We start from the raw sequence: 17,260 nt of genomic DNA on the forward strand, positions 1-17,260 counted from the left end.
GAAAAACTTCCGATACATGGGCGCGCGTCCCGGGCTGAGCGATAACATTTGTTAGACCGTGAAAAGCGGTCATGCGCAAAAGATGAACAAGTACACCTTTCAATATAATATTTCTCTAGATTGTTTCTCTTGGCACGCAGTTTGTCTCTTCTAAGTATGACTCTACCGAATAGTCATGAAGGACACACGGTTTAATACCTACATATATCAAGACAAGTCCCCTCTAAGCAACCTACTCACACACGAAGATGCCCTGCGCGCAGAGTATTCAGCTGGCCATTGCAGTAGGTATGCGCTGCCTCTTATGGGGCGAACAACCACGACGATGAGTGTGGCATAAGAGACAACAGGAGCCAGTGGTTGCATGAGAGGGAAGCACATCATAGACGAACTTAGAGACTGTGCCACTAAAGCGCATATGATGAATAAGGTATACGAAAGAATACCGTCGGCGCGAGCTGTCAGTAATTTGGTTTTTAGTGTGGTGCGAATACACAGAAAGTCTGTGACAAAATTTCCTCTTCCAGGAAGTGCGAGGAAGCAGACAATGTGTTCGGACGCTGTTTTTCAACTGTGCCAACAAAACAGGTTCCGTCTGAAGCTTTTGAAACAGTGGTTTTTCCAAGCGCGGAAGAACTTGCGCGAACGTTCCACCGGACGTTGGGTACGTCGTGCAATGTGAATCGATAGGATCTGAGCGCTGAAGGTTTTGTCGGCATGCCTCCAAAGCAGCAGCCATGCGATCTCAATCGGTGAGGAGCTGGAAGACGCTGACCTGAAATACAGCGAGCTATTTGGACTGTTTAGAAGACTGAAGAGAAAGCCAAAGTGCCAGCAGCTCGCCGCGAGTGCTGATAGCTGCGCCGGTGAAGGGAAACCAAAAGAGGAAGCAGGCTTTCCGTAGACGACATGCGCTTCTCAGAATTAGAGAAAGGAAGAGGAGACGTGGCGAAGCGTGAGGCGCTTGTTAGTTATCTTGAATTAGGGAACAGCGCGAAAGAAAAGCACGCAGCAGAGGCACACAACAACAACACGTAGCAGCAATGCCGTATGCTTAGTGCGTTCCTCTTCAGCGCCCTCGTCTGTCGCGCTTTTTGCTAATTCAACATGTTCAATCAACTAGCCGACACGAAATGACTTACGTCAGACATTACTTGCGAGCTGCGGCGGATTAAATGCCAGCAGTCTTCATCTAACAAGGATCTTCCCCGCAAGCACTGATGTTCTTCAAGTATGCCCCAAGCTCTAGCAATTCGAGCAGTTCGGTTCTTATACTTTTTCTCGTGGCGAGGATCTTCAAGTTTGCGGAAACTAAGATTGCCTTCATGACCGCGATTCTTCATGCTGACATCTCACGCGACTCTTTTTACGCTAAACCGTAACAACACGAGGGTCATGTTTACAGCGATATATGAGGCACACGCAAACTTTATATTGTTGCGGCTGACATCCGATACCCCAAACTTCAGCGCTTGTTCTTCTAATACTTTAGTTTGATGAAAATATAGACTTCCTTTGTGGTGGACCATAGTAACCCATTACACACCGATCGTTCTTGTACTTTTATCTGTTTTTATACCGTTAGCAGCCATCTGAAATTTCACAGAAAGAAGTACGATGCCTTTCTGGCTGTGGCAATCAGATTTATTTTGCTTTCTGGTACTCATGATGTAATCGCGTGAGTGGTTAACCATACTCGTAGTTGTCATCCTTATTCAAATGATTCCTTGTTTCTTGTTCACACTGCTGATATTGCAATAGATCACCCGCACGCCTGAAGCGACACTGCTATGGTGAAGAGTCGTAAAAAGCAGTCGGCATATGAAGGGACATCGCCGGAGCGTGACGCCAGTGTCATTCTTACTTATATGTTCTTTAACTTTTGTTTTTCTCTGAATAGGTGAAGGAAGTTCTGCAAGTCGTCGAGCTCTAATTTGGCAGACTTCAAGCATTACATACATTATCGCGCCTCGTAAGATGACTTGTTTTCTCTCTCTGGGCCTCATGGCAATAGGTGCCACAACGGTGATAACCCCGCTATCAGAAAAATTGAAATACGAACTGCAACCACGCGAGCGTTGCGCTAATACTCTAATGTTCACGCCCTACAGATATGTTTTATGCTGTCATTCAGGCAATCAGTGATTCAATCAGTGATGAAAATTGTTTTTAGCTCCCATGCCCCAGCTCTCAAGTATAAGGGGTAAAATCCTTATAGTACACGCTACAATTAACACTTGAGAGGGATCGTCATATCAGGTAATTGAGATAAACATACGTAAACATAACTGGCATCATATATAAACATACATTATTACCAGCCCTCCACGTCACTTCAAGTCCCACGCTGCCTTAGCGAGTGCTCAGATGCGTAGGTTCACGCGCGGCCATTTGTTGCAGATGGCGGCTCGAAATGTTCAGCCACATTCATGAGCCGAGCATCAGCACACTTTCCAGCGCTGTGTTTTTCTGAGCAAGTTACATTTGTCTGGGGTAAATATTATAAACAGGGATAAGGTGCCTCAGGAAGGCTGCCCAACGTTTCGATAGGAGGACCTATCCTTGTCAAAGGCGGCCTCGTCATCCTGCGCATGTTCGTTTTAAAGGGTTAGCACAGTGACGTCAGGTGCGGTTGTTGCCGGTGGCGGCTGGCTGTAAAGGGAGAAACTTCAAGAAGAACGAGCGCTGTCGCCTGACGTCTGTAAGCGTGGTTCCTAGGACGAGGCGGCAACCGTGGGAGAGTGGGATGGCGGGGAGAAAAGAAAGAGAAGGAGAGAAAAAAGTACACGAAGAGGGAAAATAAGAACAAGAAACCAAGAGGACATGGGAGGGTGCTGGGGAAGCGAGAGGTTAGAGAGCATTCATGGGTGCCGTTGGCGGCATGTTTTTGTGGCTTTAGAAGAGCCGGTCAGGCGGTCAGCGCGCGAGTAACAAAATTTGCCCAAAAAGAAATCAGTTGAAAAAATTAATTTAGTAGCGTAGCAGAAAGCGTCTGGTAATATTGAAGGAGTTAAGATGGCGACAATGAGTCTGGGGTGCAATGCATGGGGTAACTGGAAGGCAGCGGCATGGTCTTTCAAGGCACGTTAGACCCAGCAGCTCAACGTAGGTGTCGTTACGGCGGTATACAGAAGTGGCGATATCTTGTGCGGCTAAGGTGCCGAAAAAGGTATCCTGGCGTCTAGGACTTTCGAATGTGTTGGTGAGGGTGTTTGAAAAACATGTATAATAAAAAACAGACAAAAAAATGAGGGGGGGGGGAGCCACCGAAACCGGAATGTCAAATAAGAGGGTGACATGAGTAGAAGCGGGCGGGGGCAAGTGTACATGGGAAAAGGGGTTGGACAGTTCATATAAACGTAAAAACATGAAAGAGGATATTAAATTGAGTAGTAGGCAGAGAAAAAAATGGAATAGGAGGAATAGGTGAGGTTAGGGGCGGGGCTGCATTAAGGTTAGCTGGTGGCACAATGTGTTTTGTGCCTTGGTTGATATGAGAATTTCATACTTATGATACCGCTTTTAAACATTCTAAGTGCCAAATTAATTCCAATCGGGTGTAGGCATTTAAACTTATGCACATTATCCCTGTTTATAACCTTTACACCACAGTGTGCTGTTCCATCTGTCAGCCCCTTTCATTATTTTGGATTTGTCTGGGATGTAATTTGGGATCTGGAAGAACCAGGCTTTGCAATTGGCGGTTTTCAGCAGCCCAAATCCTTCGATTCATACTATCTGCGCACTCGGTGTCATAAATACTTTTGCGCTTAATGTTTCCTTGGATTCCTAAGAATTTACGTAGCCAGTACCAGCATTGCGACGCAGAAATTTCCGTGCAACGAATACCAAATCTATGGTCTACATTTTAAACGCATCCCTCGCCTCGGACAGCTGCAATATCTAAAATTCTTTCTCTTCTTTTTTTCTTCTTTGTTTTTCGCCGTTTCCCGAAATGATGAAGAAATATCTGCCTCATCTAGGTTTAACTGTTGAATCTGTACCTTTCTCGAATGTACTTATTCCAGGTGTATCGTGCGTGGTCCGAGCAACATTTTTGGCGGTATAGTACGGATGTTTAAACTGGCAACTTAAAGGATTTTAAGCTCATGCAAGAGTATGCTCGGCCAAAGAAGACGCACCGACGCGGGCCTCGCTATAGTAACCTCAATTGCCAGCCTCCACAGGTAATCAATTGTCACGCCGAACTTCACATTTGCATGAACAGTCGCTGAAACAGCATTAGATAAGCCCCGATAGGAGCAGGATTGCAGCAAAACTGCGCCGCCTATACTTGTCTAGAGCACTTATTGCCTGACTGTGACGCGCGCTCATCTGAAGCGCATGTTTTCCTGTTGTATTTTTTCGGGGTCACCCTTATGGGAGGCCGATGGAATCAAAAGACAAACGATCCACTGCCCGCATTACAAATATAGCTGGTAATATTAGATAATTTTGTGAGCCTACAGGACTACCGCGTGGGCCTCCACAAATGAAAGTGCCTCCGAAAGCTATCCAATAGTGAGACACAACCTTGCGTTGGTAGCCTGTAATGTTAATCACAGGACTACAACAGCCCAAGTGCTGACTGCTATGCTTTAAGCATGGCCAGTGAGGTACAAGAACCGACCAAGCGCGAGTGGATAATTAATTTCGGAGAGATATACTCTGTCGTAAACTGATAGGCACTTTACTAAAACTGTTTCTTTCAATTATCACATTTCCTGTTGGCACCATTATCTTTAAGTGGTATCCTTCCTTCGGCTATGCAAGTGTGAGCCTGCATCTGTGTACTGTTGCTCAGATTCCATGAAAATGAAAAAGGGCGCCTAAAGCGCTCATATCTATGAGACCCGTGAAGCGACACAACGATCGTTTAATAAGGAAAGCGTTCCTTTCCTTTCCTTTCCTTTCTATGCGCTCTGAAGGTACTACAATAGGCATATCGCAGCCCCTGTCCTAGACGAAGAAATTTGCGTTACTTATGTTTAACTGGTTTCTTCTTCATTTCGGTAACGGCCTCGCACACAGCGCACATATGGCACTGCCTTCACTCATCGTTACTGCTATGGTACAATATTGAAAAAAAGAATACGACACAGGAGCCGTCGCAGCAAAGTCGTAAGGACACAGGGAGACGCGACAGCCACCAAAATCAGACGTCTGCCGCGATTACTTATGACTGGACACCGAAGGTTTCCTTGCGCGTTAGGCAGGCAGCGAGATGCAGCCTATGGAGCAGGACCTCAACACCGAGCAGCTCATGAGGGAAAGTGCCACTGCCGAGAGACGGCCCCCAAGCCGAATCCAGACGCCAGTAACAGGCGGGTGAGAATGAACAGAGAGCAGCTACATAGGAACATGCAAAACGCCAGCGCAAACAGAATACGTCATCAGGAAACCTGCCAGCAAAACATGTGTACGTGGCCGAAATGGCGGTTCAAGAAGCGTTTCGCAGACATTCAATTAGGCTACAGTTGCGATATCTGCGTTTTGCAGTCGGATCCGTGTGCTGTGTGGGACGAGCGCATGCTAGCGACAGCGCGTCACGAGGATGGGGCTGCCTGTAAAGCACCCTTAATGATGTGTTCTGCATTCAGGTCAGGCTCTGCAAAAAACTGTCGGCGAAGAGTGAATAAGAAGGGAGGTAAGCTTCATCCCAATGGTAGAAAATCTCAGCAGAGCATCGAGAGCCCCGGTTGCGACACCTCTAGTACGATGTCGCGAATCATCGTGCAGTTTTCTTTTTTCTGTAACAGCGGATGGCTAGCAACATCGCGGATGTTAAGAATAATGTTACCGGCATCTGACAGCGGTACTGTTATCGTGTCTAATGTAAGCAATATTGCATTTATGTCCAGTTAAAAGATTCCTGTCGACCGGTGCATTGGCCCCATACGTCACGCACCCCGCTCACTCCCGCGCACCTCCCACGAGCGCCAGGATAAAAAAAAATCTCATTCAGTTAAGTATCCTTACGTGATTTGAATGCGAAAGCATTAGGACTTCTCTAAGTTATACCTAAAATAAATTTTCACCTTAATCCAATTTTTGGAGTGAGCCACGGCGTCCGTTCGACGCCGCAGCTGTTCACTGTGGGATTTCGCAGTTAGAGCCGCAGCAGATCCAGCGTCGGGAACGTGACGCACCGCCAAAGGCAGCTTTGCGTGAAGATAAGGACAGAACGGAAGGCCCCGGGGGGGGGGGGGGGTGACGAATTTCTTGACTTTTATTTCTGTCGTGTAAAGGGAGTCGTAAGCTATCTCAAATGTATTATTTTTACATCCTCGCTTACAGCTTCTCATTCGAAACAGCAATCAAACCGCTGTCCCTGCGAGCTTTTCTCGGTGATTCACCTCTTGTGTGATATCAGTTATTTGCTTACTCTATTAAAGTAGTTTCACACTCGCACTGCTCAGGAACTATTTGCGTGTCGCACTGAAGGCAACACCGTCTCCCACCTTCTTACCGCGCATTGCTGAACATCTCGTTTCGCTTCTCTTTCCCTCCCGCGCTCTTTTTATTTTTTTACTGCATTTCGTGGGCTGACAAAGTCTAAACGCAGAGGAGGCCGAGGTCCTTGTCTTTGCGAGGACGCCGCGGCTGGAGCCGCGGTTCGATTTTCCGCGGGCCCATCACTGCCGACGACGACGTGCTCGTCCTTACGTACGTCTTCGAGTAGGCGTGGCAGCACGCCTGATAGCGCTTTCCCGTTTACACCCCAGAAGATTCTGTCCCTCCCTGCGCTGTTCTTGATGAAGGAACGGACAGGCATCGGAGACGACGCCATCTCGGCTGGCTGCCGTCGCCGATGCTGTGAAAAAAAGAAAAAACAAGGTAAAGCAGAAAAGAGGGTTCGATAGCGAGAAGAGGCCTGTGCCCGCCCTCGATTCTGCAGCGACCTGTACCCAGGATCGCTTGTTTCTTGGTGCAGTGCCTCGCGAGCATTACCAAAGAAAACGAAAGACCGGCATCAGTATTAGCCACCTGAACGTTGGTTTCTGAAGCGACAAAGAAGGAGACAAGTCTTGGCGGCGGTTGTTTCAGGGCGTGTTGCGCAGTTCGAAGCAAAGCGCTGTCCCGCGTGCGGCCCTGTAAGTCCGAGCCTCTTTCTCCATATCGGTGTACGCACTCGGGAAAAAGTAATAATGGCGCCACAAGAACTCAAGGGAGCCCCGAGATGCGACGCGAGTATTGCTAAAGGAGGACACTGTTCTCTGGACCAGAGTTCGGAATTGCTTCTCGTCAGGGTAGCGCTGTCACAGAACCGTTTCTTGTTCCGGTGATTCGGCAACGTTGTGTCCAACCTATTGGTAACATCAGCCAGTTTGCTGTGAGACCATTGGCCTGCTCAACTCTGCAGAGATGCTCTTCAATTTGCCGCCGAAAAAGAAAGTAAAAAAAAACACTGCCCAAGCCCTCCGCGCAGATAGTTAACCAGCGAAGCTGAAACGTGCCGCCCCAGTGTTTGTCACTACGTTAATCGCGAAGGTTCATTAAACGACGGCTTGGTAGGCTGCTGGATCCTCGGTACGCAGTTGCTGCTTGCGCTCGACTGCATGAACCTTTTCTTGTGCCCAGGTTGCAGCATAAGCACGGCGTAGACGAGCTCGTTCCCGGTTCTGCCCGCGCCGTTGCTGATTGAAAGCTGCCTCTTCCTCAGGAGTACGTATGACGCGTGGCCTACCCATTTCCGAGTCGGAGAGAAGCTGCTGCGCGCGCGTTCGACTGCTCGCGCAGCCAATCGCGCGCCTTTCTCCTCTTTTTTTCGCGTAGGCGCATGAAGTTGCGCTAGAAGAGTTTTCGGCGTACAGGCGACAGCCGGACGGACAAATCGGCTTGCCATGTATAGTTTCGCTGTAAAAAAGAACAGCGGGCTTTGCAACATCGGTCTTGTCGAAAGCGAGCAACAGCTGAGACGCCAAGTTTTTTTTTTTCTCCTTTCTTCACGCCTTGTTTGTAGTATTCCAGAAAAGAGCGATGCCATATTTGTGTACTTAATCTATTTTTCGGATATCTAGGTGCATGGTCTAGGTGCGAACTCTGTGCCGACAAGATACCGTGGTATCTTGTCGGCAAAGACTTCGGTACCGAAGAGTTCGGTACAAAGTTCGGTACCGAAGCCACGGTAAATACCGTGGTATTTACCGTGGCTTCGGCAAACAATAGCAGTGTTGTTTTGAATTTTCGACATTATGCGTCGCGTAGATTTTATACCGTGAATAAGGTTTTCAGTGCAGCACAACCTCTCACGTCGTCCTGATGTCAAGGGAATGCGCAATAAGGGCGACATTCTGGAAAGACAGCCGTAGACGCGCATTTTCTTTTTGCTCTTCATTTGTTTGTTTGTTTGTTTGATTGTTTTTTGTTAGGTGGGAAGTCGGTCTGTCAGACGGAGTACGCTTCTAGTATTCGCCGTAGGGTGAACAAGCGCATGCATGTTACAGCGAAGCTGTTAGCCTCTCGGCGGTCGGCATTTTTCGTGTCCGTCCGTGAGCAGAAATTGTTATCATTAGCAATGACTAACACCCTCCCTAAGCAAGCAAAAATGCAATGGCTTATACCCTCTTAAGGCATAGGCTACAAGCGCTCAGCAAAGTTAAGCGAACAGTGCATACATTTATCGAAATGACCCATACAACACAGACAACAGCATACGTTTCAATAAAGAACCATCAATAAAGCGTTGGATACCTACCTCAGCAGTTAGAGCGATTTTGCAACAGCTTCGCTGGACATCCACTTTCGCAGGGCCGGGAACGCGAGTCAACTTTTTTTTTTTTAAACGCACATGAGTACGCAAAGTTCTAGCTGTATCATTTTTCTGCCATTCTAGCTACATCTAAGCTTTTCAGAAATATTTGATATTCTTATAAGACTATCTTATATTTCTCAAGCATATATGTAAAGTGAGATTTGACCGTAAACGTTGCGCAGTTTTCAAAAGAAGCTGCCAGTCGCACCTTACTTTATTCGATCATTCGCAATAAATCGCATTTGCTCATTGAGGTTATTGTCGCTCGGTAGATTCTGAAACTCAGCGTCCACCTTTGGATCTGTGTAAAACCCATTGTAGCCCAAATAATCTTTTTGGCAGGAAAAACATATTTGTCGCACATCTTAATTTCTTTATAAATGTGGTTCTTCAGAAGCAACGAGAGGACTGCGTCCTGGTGCTCTCTGGAATAATGAACAAATCTAACATGGTTGGCATAACGCGGTAATGGGGTGCTTTATCTGGTTGTGAAATGTTCGCACTGCTATTATTGTAGCTGACAATGATAATAATAAAGGAGGCACTACTGTTCAAGACGTTTCTCTGCCCCTCAAATTGAAAATTTTTGCAGCGCGCATACAAGATGGTGCATTGGGGGAAGCGCCAAATGTTGAACTCGGAGGTCAGATTCACAAAACGTTTCTTTCTGTCACTGGGCAACCATATTTGATTATCGTGTCACGTGGTAGAGACCGTAGAGAACAGAGTATCAATACTGTGAAAGACGAAACTAACTTTTATTCGGCGAACCTGCGCCCACAAAAACAGGCTACGCTCAAAGAATGGCGACAGCGGCGAACACAGTAGGCGATCGTCGAAATCTCATCAGCGGGTCAAGCGAGTCGGCTTTTATAGATCAGTCGTCGAATTTTCCAGAGTGACCGCTGGGACCCGCGTGCCTTCCCCAAATTTCTACACCATTCGCGTCGCGCATACATGCAATCAGATTACACAAGGTTCGGCGACAACAGACAACAGATAGAAGCATCGATAACATTCTAGAAACTTCCGATACATGTAGACGCGTCCTGTTCTCAGCGATAACATTTCTTAGGCGTTAAAAGCGCTCACATGTAAAAGATAAACGAGTTCACGTGTCAATATACCTGTCGTTTGTAGGTATCTATTCTTACGAACTGCTCCTACGCACTAACAGTCTTGCGAGCACGGGATCCACCTTGCTTGCGCAGTTCATATTTTTTATTATAGATCAATGCCGAGAATTCTTTTTTAATGCTAAGAATATGCACACGCTGCAAAGGGGCCCTTTATCAAGGGTTTAGCTACGGTGCTAGCTGAAAGAAGTTACCTCAAGTTGTTTTGCGTCATGTATGAGCAGTGTACTGCAACCGGGTTGCTGTACTGTGCGTCCCTCTCGACACGCTGCGCCATCCAGTGGCGCTCTCACGAAGTCCGCGGGAAGTCGTTTGCGTGGCCTCTGAGATTGCGCCGGTTCGTTGCCGTTGAAAACGAGCCGTGTACTACAGCCGGCCTCCTCTCCCGCTTCCCTCTGGGCACGCTGCGCCGTCTAACGGTGCACCCACAAAGTCCGGGCATGGCTTCTGAGATGCGCCGCGCGCCGCTGCCGGGCGAACACAGCATTTATCCTTCCCTTCTGGCGGCCATGGAGCAAGGATAGGAGGGAGCATTACGTCACGCAACCAGCCTCGGCAAGAGAACGCTCAGTGAAGCCACAGTGGTGGCCCAACACGTGACCGCTTGCCTCGAGATCACGGAGCAAAATCTAGATTTGTCGAGACGTTTAGTTACCGGTAGTTTTTATTCGGTGCGCGCTCGGCTGGCAGCTTCTGTAGCTGCTCACATGGAGGCCTCCATGAATGGAGGAAGGTGAAAAACCACAGGGCCCTTCCACTCTCTGAAGAAGGATCAGCAGCGAAGCTGTGTATGTGGGCCCCTTAATGGTGCAGTGCACCTCCGCCGCGGGTCGGGATGGCATTGCACTATCTTCGGGATCGGCCCATGTATGGGGAGTGCGTAACGCCTGCTTCATTTCCGCCGCCGGTCGGCACGGCAGTGCACCATCTTTAGGATCGGTTCACGTATGGGGATTGTTTAACGCCTGTTTTAGTTCCGCGGCGGCTCGGGCCTGCATTGCACTGTCTTCGAATTTTTTTCTACACGCGGAGACGATAGTGGGGAAAGTGCCTCCATGGCTGCTCAGCTACTCAGCCTGTATCTCTGGTCAAATTTTCCTCTGAATGTTTGTTCCGCTTCTATCGTTTGCTGCAAGGCATGTGTTCCGCACTTTGGGCGAGTTGTGAGAAATTCACAATACGTCAGCGCATTTAGGCTACAGGTATACTTCGGCCGCAGTAAACAGACCGTTGTGAGCAATAATAAGCGATATGTATTCGTTAGTTTTGCTCGACGCCTTGCCCGTATGTACTTTGCCCTGTTATGCCGGGTCATGTGGTCTCCGCTACGTTCCCAAGCACTGGCCCTGCCTCGAACACTGCGTACTGCGAAAACGAACAAGCGTAGGTCATCGTACGCAGGCGATCTTATTACTAAACTTATAAACAAATTCAGTGCCCTTTTACGCTGTGATGACGGATGACCAACGATGCTGCGTATGTGGTCCTCTTAATGGCGAACTGCACCTCCGACGCAAGTCGGCCCGGCATTGCCCTATCTTCGGAATCGGCCCACGTATGGGAAGTGCTTAACGCCTGCGTCACCTCCGCCGCGAGTCGGCCCGGCACTGCACTGCCTTCGGGATCGGCCCACGTATGGGAAGTTTTGTGCCTACACACCCAAAGGCCAGTTTCCCCCATCCTGGGGAAACTGGCCTTTCACATCCTCGCTGTAAAATTCTGAGGTCTTACGGGTCAAAACCACGATCTGGTTATGAGGCACGCCGTAGTGGAGGAATCCGGAATAATTTGTACCACCTGAAGTTCTTTAACGTGAACCTAAATCTAAGTACACGGGTGGTTTCGCATTTCGCCCCCATCGAAATGCAGCGGCCGTGGCCGGGATTAGCGCAGCACCAAAGCCGCTAAGCAACCACGGCGGGTAAAACTTATAACATGTATCCACGAATTCCAACTGATTAATTAACCTTTGTTTTACCCCTCAAAAGAGTACTGACCAGTTTGCAAAGTAGCTAGCTTCGAGCCTCTCCTTGTAAGTGAAAGATATGAGTGCTTAGCTTCTGAACTGACAACAGGCACTATGCAATTTACTGCAACACGAGCCGCAGCGCACATTTACCGCAAAAGCAGCCTGCAGTGTAGCAACGCAATGCAGCTTTCGGAGAGGCGTGCAACATTTGCCTTCAACTTCCGACTCGCTTGAAAGGCTTTCTCTCTGATGCGGCTCGCCGAATAGACACGCATAGCGCAACACCGCGATTCTATGCCACAATCCAGAAACTTGAGCGCAGCACTAAGCGTAAGTGCAGTGGGGGTAGCCATGTTTTTCCTTTAAGAGATTAAAAAATGTAGCTAATCAACCGGGAGTACTAAAACCTACCGCGCGCTCTGACGTATACTCAGTGTTCAGACGTTTTCACCACGTGTTGTGCCACTATACATCGGCTCCAATCGCGTTGTGGTGTGCTCTCTCCTAGTTTTTTTCTTCCTCTATGCTCGCGGCCATTCGTGGCGCAACTTGCTAAAACGTCGCGTTGCCCTGCTTGAGGAACCCGCGTGGCGCTGGATTGATTCTCTCTAGCACCGGGAAAATATTAAAGGACGTTTTACTTTCGTTGAAGAGCATTGTGAAAAAGGTTGGGCCCACACGTTAGGCTGCACAACCTTCTGGATCGGGCCATATTTTCTGTTAGATAGATAGCTGAAAGGAAACGTGGTCCGACAATGCCAAGCGTGATATTAGCATTAAAAATGATCCCAGCATAGCTCATAAAGGAACGATGTTGTGACACGTTTTCTCCCTTTAGTTTGAACACGAGGATGCTGGACTACTTTGTAATGTTTACATTTATAACTCCTCACTGGATAACAGCGCGCTACTCAAGCTAATACATTACTTTCAGGGTCGTTTGGCTCACTTGCCGAGATTTACTCTCCAGAACATCTTACGAAGTTAGGAGTCACAGCGTGTACTGTGCGCGGCAACCTCGTGGAAAGTGCGTCTTCGTTGTTGAATTATTGTTGCTCGAAATCCTCCGTAGAGGGGTGCCGTCGCCGGAGGACTCGTCCAAAAGTAACCCCAAAACAGCAAAGCTGCTTGTTCCTTTTTGTTATACATGCTTTGAGTCGAGGTGTAAAATGAAGTACGAAATACCCCCAATATTGCAATCGCCCTTCCGAATATATCGACACTTCGCAAGGGCATAATTAAGGAAATGTCAGACAGGATTCTGATACACTGTTACCGTAGAATTGAGAGCTTTATAGCTTCGTCCCACAGGGTGTGCTGTTAGGTTTGGGTCGGCAAATTTTTTCTCACTTTGTTACAATACTCCGGCGTTGCACTCCATGTCGATGAAGTTCACTTGCAAGCCATGTGCAACAGCTCTGGGGCAGCACCTTTATTTACCATGCCAAAATTAAAAGCAGCGAAAAAAAGGCTGCAGTTGCGTTCCTATCAGTGGTTGCGGTGTTTCGATCGTTAAAACAACTTGGAAGGACATGGAATGGGTCCCGATAGATACAGTCGCGCTCATAAGTTTGCAGACCATGAGAGAGTGTGGCAAATTGCACGTGCGTGCCGCCTGGGGACATGATGCTTGCTGTCGGGTGTAGCAGTGAGCATGCGCGTCCCTCCTTTGCCGCTGTCCTGCTCGTCCGTGCCGACGTACATGCCGTTATTCAGAATTCACAGCAGCGTCAGCGCCGCATCCACGATTCCCGAGGGCAGAGTTCGGTGCCGTTTCCGAATTATGCGAGCGCCATGCCGCACTGCTGGTGTTTCTGCCATGACTGCCTTGGCGATGAACAGCGCTCGTGCTTTCTGCGGAACGGGACACACCTAACACAAGCCACTGTCGGCCATTAAAGAAAACGCTGTCGTTTAGTGATAATTTGTGCAATCTTTCATTCGGATTTTTCAACATGGTTGGAAGCGCTGGAGCTTTGAAAGAGACATGGAACAGCGCTCAATGATTGTCGTGGCATTCGGCCAGTGACAACGGTTTGTGCATGGAGCGAGCCGCTACGTGTGACCAATAGCCGCGGCAAAAACGTCTATAGAAACGAGAAAGACATGTTTACGGTTATTAAGAACGTTAAAACGTCACTGTTCGACAGCCGCTAATATTGGCGGTGTGACCAGGTGTTTCTACGATTCGGAAACAGTGCCGAGCTCGGGCCTTAGCAAGCTTGGCCGCGGCTTCGTTGTCCGAAGTATTGACGGTGCCGATCGCAAATTCCCATGAACAACATGCGCATCAGCGGATTCGAGCAAACGAGCAGGCCAGCGAATAAGGTTGGACGCGCATGCGTGCTGGAACGCTCTTCACAGCAAGCACCACGCTGTTGGACAGACGGCGCCCACACTCACTCGCTCCCATTGTCCCCAAACTTATGAGAACGCCTGTACACTGCATTTTACGGACCATTCAAGTTCATGCCAATCCCAAACGCATTCTCCATAATGGTATAGCGCTGATGCGGCGTCCGGAAGACCGATACTGGCAAAACGCAGATGAGACGAGCATTCGTCAACTGGATGGATGTGTTATGCAGGCTTAAGCAGCGCGCACCATCGTTCCAATGAAGTCGCAGAGCACGCGCTATATGCAGAATTATAGTCGCAAATTGCGGATTCAGATCTGTCGCCTCGATGATTTGATAACAGCTGACAGTTTCGGGGCAAATCGCGGAGCCAGCACAGCAATGCTGGGCCGAATGTGACGAAGGAAGGGCGCTGAAAGGAAAAAAAAAAATCTTATTGAAAGAAATAAACTTCATGCAAGAACCACAATTAATGTTATGGCAAAATAATATTACTGAAATGATAGCGCGATAATTAACTTGCCTATACCAGTACCGTAGAAAAAATAATTGAAGTAGCCCACCTAATAGGAGAGTTGGCTGAAAATATATTCAGAGCCATTCCACTCTGTGAAGGTGAATGACCAGTGGAGCTGCATATTTGTGATAAATGTGTTATTAATAAATATTGATTGAAAATAAAACTCACCACAGTGATTTTCGTTTCTCCACCATTCCGTTTTATTAAACTGCATACTGAATACTTTTTATTTTTAACTTACTTTTGCTTGCTTTTCTTGCATGATGATTTCATCACCAAGGTGGCTATCGCTTTATGATCCCTATGATATACAGCCAGTAGCTCTGTGGCGACACTGGAAATGTTCTTGGCCAATGTAAGATATGTACACGACCGATGACGAGATAATCGTGGGCACACTTATGTTTGCGTAACATTGAATACCGAACCTTTACAAGATAAACGCCACGAACCACTTTCCGTCTGGCCGAGACACTATGTTGAGATCACCCAAAATTACGATGGAAGTGGAGTCGGTAGGGGTGATCCAACCAAAGGTGCATACGCTCGGAGTTTGCGGCATGATCTTAGCATTACGTGCCGCCCGCCGTCGCCACGCACGTTCCCGCTTCTGTTCAGGACGGTGTTCTTCGTAGGCGCGCTGTTCTTCCGCAGTCCTCACCGCACGCGGCCTACCCATTATCGCACGGGTGGAAGGGAACTGAGATAAGGTTACGTGGTTTGCCTCAGAACCCGTGACGTCAAACCGCAGTACATACTAAACAGTGCCTATTTTCGTTTTACTTTTTTGTTACGATATGTTTTATCACAATAGGTTTGACACTTTTCGCGATTACCCGGCGATACGCTGTTGCTTTAGGCTTTTTTAGCTCTGGGGTGGCCGCCATCTTGCCTACGCACACAAACTGCCAGAACCTAGCCTATAAAAGCTCCGCTGTAAAAATGTGAATGTAAATGTGAATGTGAAGAAGGAAAAAAAAGCGTCAGGCGTCTAAGAAATAAAGTACTAAGACAAAAAACCGAACCTTTCTTGTACGTCTTGTGAATACCCATCATCAAGGGAGAAGCAGACGCTGTCACTGAGACGACGCGTCCAAACCGGATTTTGCCGAGTCGAACACTTGGGCCGGGCTTTCCCATGTTTGGCAACAACTGCATCAGTGAAAGGGAAAATATACACTATAGTCGCTACTTTCCAGCAGTGAAATGGTAGAACAAGTTTTGACACCAAAGCGGTGTTTAGATGGGTCATAGTCGAAGGAATAACGTGCCTCTTAGGTCATGGTTTTGCTATCACGCTGGAGAGCTTCAATATTCTTCATTAAAAACTAAACAGCACAAAAGAACCAAAATGTAAGACACGAACTGAGGTTTTTTAGCGCACGAAAAGGGACCTTTTCGTGCGCTAAAAAACCTCAGTTATGAACCAACACACCCTAACCTACGCTCTTTCAAGACACGAAGTATACCGGGCGTATTGTCGTTTGTCTTGCACTGCTTAGTGAACCACAAAGTCGTGAAAGCTAGCCCAATTTTCTTTTCGTTATTATTCGTGTGTTCCCGGTCCCGGCGGCCGCATTTCGATGGAGGCCAAATGCGAGAACACCCGTGTACCTAGCTTTAGGTGCACGTTAAAGAACCCCAGGTGGTCGAAATTTCTGGAGTCCTCCACTACGGCGTGCCTCATAATCAGAAAGTGGTTTTGGCACGTAAAACCCCATAATTAAATAATTCGTATGCTTCGCATCATCCAAATTCCATCAGTGAACCCATTGGCGTGATCGTATTTACCGCTGGAGGCCACAGAGCAACTGTAGAGAGCAGCCGTGCCGTGAAAAAAGCGCCGCGATTCCTGGAACTCGAAAGGCGGCACTAAACCCAATTGTCTAAACAGCGTACTAGCCGGGAACTCACGCTGTCATTAGGACACTATAGTGTGTCGTTACAAAATATTCCCCGCTCCTAGCAAGCTTCCTCGACCAAAAGAAATTGGAATGCGCAGGGAGCGAACGTCCCAAGGCCACCGATTTCGGGGAGTGCGACTGCAGCAGCTACATAGACGAGACGAGCCCTAAAAGGCCGCCTCAGCAGCTCGGCCACGCCGATGTAAGCCCTCCGGAAAAGTCGGCTTACCTCAGCTTTGCCTTCCAAAATCCGTGCAAACTGGAGCGTGTCCCCCGAGGGCCGCAGAGCGATGGCTTTTCGGGGAGCTCCGACAGGACGCGGTTGTTTTTAATCACACGTTTCCTCCTCTCTAGCTCTATAAGCAGAGACGCTGAGCGCTGCTGCTAGTGGCGTCAGGAGCTAAAGCAAACCGCTTTTTTTTCTTCCCATTGCATTTTGCCAGCACGCGTGTGACGCGGCTTTACCGCCCACAAGCTGCCGGGGGAGGCTGTAATCTTGTTTTTACCAGTGCGTCGGGCGGCGCGCACCTGCGATTCCAGCTAGGGCCACTTGTTGATGCAGTGCTTGCGAAGGGGCCTTGGAAGGACCGACTTCCGCCCGAACAAATCATCACGATAT

General features: G+C 48.2%; 1 protein-coding gene and 1 long non-coding RNA gene across 11 annotated transcripts in view; one reads left to right on the plus strand and one right to left on the minus strand.

Annotated features, from left to right (window-relative positions):
* Ac76E (adenylate cyclase type 2 Ac76E) overlaps positions 1-17,260 on the plus strand; it is an 884,870-nt gene that overhangs the window by 524,013 nt on the left and 343,597 nt on the right. The window lies entirely within an intron of this gene.
* LOC135900049 (uncharacterized) lies at positions 13,269-17,089 on the minus strand. The gene is made up of 3 exons (XR_010563777.1): positions 16,871-17,089; positions 15,763-15,889; positions 13,269-14,629 (listed from the first exon to the last, which is right to left on the minus strand). It is a non-coding gene; the product is annotated as an uncharacterized lncRNA (long non-coding RNA).

The sequence above is a fragment of the Dermacentor albipictus genome, chromosome 1 (genome assembly GCF_038994185.2).
Source record: "Dermacentor albipictus isolate Rhodes 1998 colony chromosome 1, USDA_Dalb.pri_finalv2, whole genome shotgun sequence".
NCBI classification, from domain to species: domain Eukaryota; kingdom Metazoa; phylum Arthropoda; class Arachnida; order Ixodida; family Ixodidae; genus Dermacentor; species Dermacentor albipictus.